The 7,379-nt window shown below is 55.2% G+C and overlaps 1 pseudogene across 1 annotated transcript; it reads left to right on the top strand.

The window, feature by feature from the left end:
- The first annotated feature begins 1,130 nt into the window (after nucleotides 1-1,130).
- LOC116546880 lies at nucleotides 1,131-6,921 on the top strand (annotated as a pseudogene). The gene has a single exon (XR_004266872.1). The product of XR_004266872.1 is annotated as a protein Daple pseudogene (transcript).
- The last annotated feature ends 458 nt before the right edge of the window (nucleotides 6,922-7,379 follow it).

Raw genomic sequence — 7,379 nt, 5'->3', positions numbered from 1 at the left:
TAATGTCACACCTAAAGGAATTAGAAAAATGAGAACTAAACCTTAACTTAGAAGAAGAAAAGAAATAATTAAAGTCAGAGCAAAACATTTAGATTTCATTTAGAAATTGAGACCACGAAAACTATTCAAAGGATCAACAAAACAAAAATTTGGTTATTTGGAAGGATAAACAAGATCAATCCACCACTAGCTGGATGAACAAAGAAATAAAGAAGATCCAAATAAGCACAATCAGAAATGACAAAAGTGACATTATAACCATTCATAAAAGAGCCTCCTATACTGCCGTGAACATCCTTATGGCCATAAACTAAAAAATACAGAGAACATAGGTACATTCCTGGAAACATTCAACTTCCCAAAATTGAACGAAAAAGAAACAGAAACTCTAAACAGACCAAAAATAAATTATAAAACTGAATCAGTAGTAAAAAGCCTACTAACCAGAAATGTCCTGAAGCAGAATAGATTCAGAGCTGAATCCTACCAGATGTATAAAGAAGAGCGGATACCGATTCTACTATAACTATTTCAAAAAAATTGAGGAGGAGGAATTTCTCCCTATCTCAGTCTATGAAACCAGAACCATCCTGATGCCAAAATCTGGCAAAGACACAACACAAAAGAAACTTGCAAGCCAATATTTCTGATGAACGTAGATGCAAAAGACTTTAACAGAGTACTAGCCAAGAAATTCTAGCAACACATTATAAAGTTAGCACAATCAAGTGGGCTTTATTCCTGCAATAGAGAATAGTTAAACACATGCAAATCAATAAATGTGATTCACAACACAAACACAATTAAGAACCGAAACTATATAATTATTTTAGAGAAAAAATATGTAATAAAATGCAACATTCCTTTATAATTAAAAACCCTTAACAAATTAGGCATTGAAGAAACATACCTCAAAATAATAAGAGCCATCTCTGACAAACCCACAACCAATGTCATACCAAATAGGCTAAAGTTGGAAGCATTCTTTGTAAGCACTGGAACAAGACAAATGTGTCCACTGTCACCATTGCTATTCAACATAGTTACTGGAGGTTGTAGCTAGAGCAATCACACAAGAAAAAGAAATAAAAGGCATCCAAATAGAAAAAGGAAAAGTCAGATTATCTGTTCTTGTTAAATATATGATTCTATACATAGAAAACACTAACAATTCCTCAAAAATACCTCATTTAAAAACTGCAGTAGCCCTTCCCCCAGCCCCAGGCGGGGCCTGGGGCCGCCAAAGCCACAGAACATGGGCTCGAGTGCCCGCCTTTGTCTCCTGGGCCCGAGCTGCTGCAGCCCTGCACCCACTGCTCACCGCAGACCTGTTTTGTGCCACAGCGCGGGGCCACCAGGACACGGATTGGGGGGTGTGGAGCCGGCAGGCGAAGCCTCAGCATGGATGTGATGGTCTCGGAGCCCCTGGAGCTCTTCCTGCAGAGCCCGCTGGTGACCTGGGTGAAAACTTTTGGCCAGTTTGGAAGTGGCAGCCAGGACAATCTGACTATGTACATGGATTTAGGGCACGGCATCTTTTTAAACCAAATCATGCTGCAAATAGATCCCAGGCCCACAAATCAATGCATTAGTAAGCATATCAACAATGATGTGAACCTTTGCATTCAGAATTTGACCATCTTGGTGAGAAACAAGACCTACTACCAGGAAGCTCTCCAGCAGCTGATTGTAATGAATTTGCCCAATGTTTTGATGATTGGCAGAGAACCACTATCTGGGAAGAGCATGGAGGAAATCAGGAAAGTGCTGCTGCTGGTGATGGGCTGTGCCATCTAGTGTGAGAGGAAAGAGGAGTTCATTGAAAGGATCAAACAGCTGGACATCGAGACCCAGGTTGGCATCGTGGCCCATATTCAGGAGGTGACTCACAATCAGGAGAACGCGTTTGACCTATAGTGGCTGGAGCTACCCGACATGGCCCTGGAGGAGCTGGAGGACCTCTCCAGGAGCATAGTGGTCCACCTGAGGAGGCTCATCAATCAGCAGGACAAGTGCACCAAGCTAATCATGGACCTCACTCAGGAGCGGGACTGTCTGCAGGCACAGCACCTACCCAGCCCTGTCAAGTCCTCCAGCACCGACTCCACTCCCAGCCTCACCAGCAGCCTCTCCAGTGAGGACAAGCAATACCTGGCCGTGGAGATGGCCGACACCAAGGCCAGGCTGCGGTGCATCCAGCAGGAGCTGGAGGAGAAGACAGAGCAGCTTATGGACACCAGGCACGGGGTGGACCAGCTGGTGCTGGAGCTGCAGAAAGTTAAGCAGGAGAACATCCACTTAGTGGCAGATGCTGGGTCTGCTCAAGCCTTTCAAGATGAGCTGGACTCCCTGTGGGAGAAGGTGAACCGCATAGAGAGGCTGGAGCTGGAGCTGACCCGCTGTAAGGAAAAGCTGCATGATGTGGACTTCTACAAGGCCCACATGGAGGAGCTGAGGGAAGATAATATCATTTTAATTGAAACCAAGGCCATGCTGAAGGAACAGCTGACTGCTGCTTGGGCCTGGGGCGATAAAGTCCGTGAGCTGGAGAAGGAGAACCTGCAGCTGAAATCTAAGCTTCGTTCCCTGGAATTGGACCAGGACACAGATAAGAAATGAATTGAAGAGCTGCTGGAAGAAAACATAGCCCTTGGGATTGCACAGAAGCAGAGCATGAACGAATCTGTCCACCTTGGCTGGGAGCTGGAGCAGCTGTCCAAGAACGCAGACTTGTCAGACACCTTCAGGAAGTCGTTTGTGTTTCAGCTGAACGAGTGTGCGTCCAGCCCCGTCCTGAAGCTGGAGAAGGAGAACCAAAGCCTCCAGAGCACCATCCAGGGGCTGCGGGACGTGTCCCTTGTGCTGGAGGAGAGCGGCCTCAAGCGCTGCAAGCTGGAGAAGGAGAACCAACAGCTCAGCAAGAAGATGGAAAAGTTACAAACCCAGCTAGAGAGAGAAAAGCAGAACCAAGATCTGGAGACCCTCAGTGAGGAGCTGATCAGAGAGAAGGAACAGCTGCAGAGTGACATGGAGACCATAAAGGCTGACAAAGCCAGGCAGATCAAGGACCCTGAGCAGGAAAAGGATCACCTCAACTGAGCTGTGTGGATGCTACGGGAGAGGTCACAGGTCAGCAGTGAGGCACACATGAAGGACATGGAGAAGGAGAACACAGCCCTCCACCAGATGGAGACCAGTGGCAAGCTCAGCCAGTTGGAGTTTGAGAAGTGGCAGCTGCACAGGGACCTGGAGCAGGCCAGGGAGAAGGGGGAGTGGGCAGAGAAGCTGGAGAGGGAGCTGCAGCCACTGCAGGAGGAGAACAAACAGCTGGCCAGGAAGCTGACCTCCCTGGAGATTGCCACTGAGAAAGTCGAGGCCCTGGAACATGAGAGCTGGGGCCTGCAGCTGGAGAACCAGACACTGAGGAAGTCTTTGGACACCCTGCAGAATGTGTCCCTGTAGCTTGAGGGCCTGGAGCACGACAACAAGCAGCTGGACACGGAGAACCTGGAGCTGCGCAGGATGGTGGAGACTCTACGCTTCACTAGCACCAAGCTGGCACAGATGGAGAGGGAGAACCAGCAGCTGGAGCATGAGAAGGAGGAGCTGAGGAGGAATGTGGAGCTGCTCAAGGTCCTGGGCAAGAAGCCAGAGGCCTGGAGCTCAGCTACCAGAGCATGAGTGCCAAGAGCCTCTGACTGCAGCAGAGCCTGGAAAGCAGCAGCTGCAAGATGCAGGCCCTGGAGAGTGAGCTGGGCGAGCTGGAGGCAGAGCTCCAGATGCTGCGTGTGGGACCTGGAGGCCCTGCAGCTGGCCAGTGCACAGCTGGAGGGGGCCAAGAAGGACAGGAAGGCCCTGGAGCAGGAGGTGGCCCAGCTCGAGAAGGACAAGAAGCAGCCAACAGAAGGAGGCCAAGCAGCTGTGGTAGCAGGTGGAGCTCAAGGACACGGTCTTGGACGACAGCACTGCTAAGCTCTCTGCTGTTAAGAAGGAGAGCCACATGCTGGACAAGGAGCTGGCCCACTGCAGGGATGTGACTGGCAAGCTGAAGGAGCTGGAGAAGGACAACCGGGACCTCACCAAGCAGGTCACTGTGCATGCCAGGACACTGATGACCCTGAGGGAGGACCTGGTGCTGGAGAAGCTGAAGAGCCAGCAGCTGAGCAGTGAGCTGGACAAGCTGAGGCAGCAACTGGAGAAAGTCAGCCTCAACAGGGAGCTGCTGCTGCAGGAGGATGACAGCAGCAGTGACACAAAATACAAGATTTTGGAGGGCAGAAATGAATCAGCATTAAAAACGCTAGCCATGAAAGAAGAAAAGACTGTGCTCCTGGAAGCACAGATGGAAGAGAAAGCGAGCCTCAATTGCCAGTTAGAGAGCGAGCCGCAGATGCTGAAGGAGTGTGAGATCCTCAGGCAGAACCAGGGAGAGGGGCAGCACTTGCAGAACTCTTTCAAACACCCTGCAGGGAAGACAGCCGCCAGTCACCAGGGGAAAGAGGCCTGGGGGCCCATCCACAAGGAAGCCACCCTGGAGCTGCTCCAAGTGAAGGACTGAGCCATCGAGCTGGAGCGGCTCTGCAAGCTGAGAAGCAGCTGCTCAAGGAACAGCTGCAGCACCTGGAGACCCAGAACGTGGCCTTCAGCAGCCAACAGAGAGCCTTCCTGCAGTAGCACACCATGCGGCTGACCCAGACTGCCAAGCTGCAGGTAGAGAACTCCACACTGAGCTCCCAGAGCACGGTGCTCAACCCTCAGTACTCACTGCTGCAGAGCCACCACATGGCCAAGGAGACGGAGAACGAGAGCCTGCAGAGGCAGCAGGAGCAGCTGACAGCGGCCCATGAGGCCCTGCTGCAGGACCACGAGCACCTGGGCATGCTGCACGAGCCAAAGCCTTAGTCAAACTCATCAAACCAGAGGAGGGTTCGAGGGAATGCTTGAAGCTCACTGCGGACAGTCCTCCCTGGCAGCTGGAGTCCTCAGACCCCGCCTTGCTGGCAGCCTCTCAGAGCACAGCCCGAGAACCCGGACACACCCCCGCACTGGGCTCCAACTATGCCGAAAAGCGTGATGCCCACAACGGGTCTGCAGGGAACGGCCTTGGGGATCTAAAACCAAAGTGAGGCTCCCCACACAGAGGCAGCCTTGACCGCACAGACGCCTCCACTGATCCGGCCGTGAGGTCCTGGCCTTTGGAGCCCGGCTCCTGGACCTGCTCAGCCTCAGCCACCACTCCAACCCCTTCCAGCTCCACCCCCATTGCCCGGCAGCCAGGCCGCACCAAAGATGACAACCTCTGCGAGCCATCTCGAGTTTGAGGTCCCCAACCACAGGCAGTATGTGTCGCGGTCAAGTAGCTTAGACAGCAGTAGAAACACATCCAGCAACAGCTCTGCTCTAAAAGGCTCCTCCGAGCCGCTCACGGCCGGTCTGAGAGCTTCAGTAGTGAAGACCTGATCCCTAGCAGGAACCTGGTCACTCTGCCCCGGGAAGCCAGCGCCCCAGCGCGCAATGCCTTCGGCCGCTACGAGTACCCCTTGCCCCGGAACGGGCCTGTCCCACAGGAGGGTGCCCAGAAGAGGGGCACAGCCCCTCCACACGCTCGGCCTCCCCCAGCAGCGAGATGGTAACCTTGGAGGAGTTCCTGGAGAGCAAGCTCCCCCACCCAAGACACCCCCAGTTGCCGGGATGCCCTGCTGAGTGACTACTTCCGGAAGGCCAGCGATCCCCCAGCCGTGGGAGGCCAGCCAGGACCACCCGCCAGGAAAGAAGGGGCCAAAATGCCTACCAGCTTTGTGGCCCCCACCGTCAAGATGGCCGCCCCGCCTCAGAGAGGAAGCGGCTGAAGCCCGGGCAGTGTGTGAAGCCAAACTCCAGGCTGACTGAGGCCGAGGCCCCACCCAGCGTGGCCCCCCGACAGGCCCAGCCCCCCCGTCTCTGGGCAGACCCGGGCAGGCCCCGGTGCCCGCAGCTTCCCACGTACCTGCGGCGCCTCCCTGAGCCGAGCCTTCCGCCTGGCCTCAGCCGACCTTCTCCCGGCCAGCGGCGCGAGGCCTGCAAACAGGAGTTCCCCCACAAGCTGGGGGCTCCCGAGGCCTCGGGGGGCAGAGAGACAGGCAGTTATACCCTGCCAAGCCCCGCACGCGCCAGCTCCCACAGCCTGGCCTAGGAGCGGACCCCACTTGTGGGAAAGGCTGGCGGCTCCTGTCAGGGCCCGGGTCCCCGCAGCCGGCCGCTGGACACGAGGTGCTTCTCCCTGGCTCCCCCAAAGGAGGAGAGGCTGGCCCCCCTGCATCAGTCCGCCACAGCCCCCGCCATTGCCGCTGCAGGTGCTGGTGCTGGCGGTGGCGGTAGCAACTCCCAGCTCCCTCACTTCTCACCTGCTGCAGCCCAAGGCGCGCCCGCACCCAGGGGAGGTGGCCACCGTCACCCCCTTCCGGGCGGGGCTCAACCTCTCAGAGGGAGATGGGGTCCCAGGGCAGGGCTGCGGCGAGGGGCTCCGGCCAAGGGCCCAGGTCTGTCTGCTGACTCGGCTCCCCACCCCGGCCGGGGCCTCGAGGACTTCAGTCGAGGGAGCAGCTCAAAGAGCACCCCGGCCTCCCCGGAGCCGGGCGGGGACCAGCAGACGGTGTGGTTCGAGTACAGCTGCGTGTGAACCGCTAGCGGCTGAGCTCGCAAACCTGAAAACTAGCGACGCGCCCTCCGACGCTCATGGCCTTTTCTCCTGCTTGCCTGCGGCGCCAGGAAAGGGTTTGGAATGAGGTGCGGGGTTCCCGTGCCTTTCTGCTGTTTGTTCTGCGAATGGAAACACTGTGCCAAGCCCCAAGAGGATGACGCTTCCAGGTGTGTAATGAGTCTTCTGTATCTTCCGCTTCCAGCAGCTGGTATCTTTGGAATAAATCTACGTCAGCATGGGGACCAATTAGGATGCGATGACAAGCTGACTTCCCCCAAAGCAGACACTACTCCAGTACGTCCCAGTACAGCACTCGTTTGCAATGTGTGGAGCTCCATTGGGCACACACATACTCAATCAGCAGGCTCACGAGGCTCCGGTCTGGCAGGCCTAAGAGCCCTCTCCCAAAGACCACTGGATCCGAGGAGAAGCCCAGACGGCCACACTACAAAGGTCTCGAGGGCCTTGGGCAGACCTCAGAGTCAGGCCTGCTGTTAAAAAACGGGAGTGCTGCTGTTCCATTCCTGGGGTCCCAAGCATTTCCCTTTACCCTTAGGACCCAGGGCGGCTGCAAGGCAGCTGGCAGCGGCCTTGGCCATTTGTCCCAAGCCTCCAGCTGGCTCCTGAGCTCTGCACCAGAGGGTTTGGGGACCACACAGGCATCTGCCTTCCTAGACTTCCCTGGCTCATTTTTCTGCCA

Source organism: Sapajus apella, unplaced genomic scaffold (assembly GCF_009761245.1).
Source record: "Sapajus apella isolate SASKATOON/1434 unplaced genomic scaffold, GSC_monkey_1.0 scaffold1585, whole genome shotgun sequence".
NCBI classification, from domain to species: domain Eukaryota; kingdom Metazoa; phylum Chordata; class Mammalia; order Primates; family Cebidae; genus Sapajus; species Sapajus apella.
Note: the sequence above shows the minus strand (reverse complement) of the source record. Positions and strands in the feature narration are given on the sequence as shown.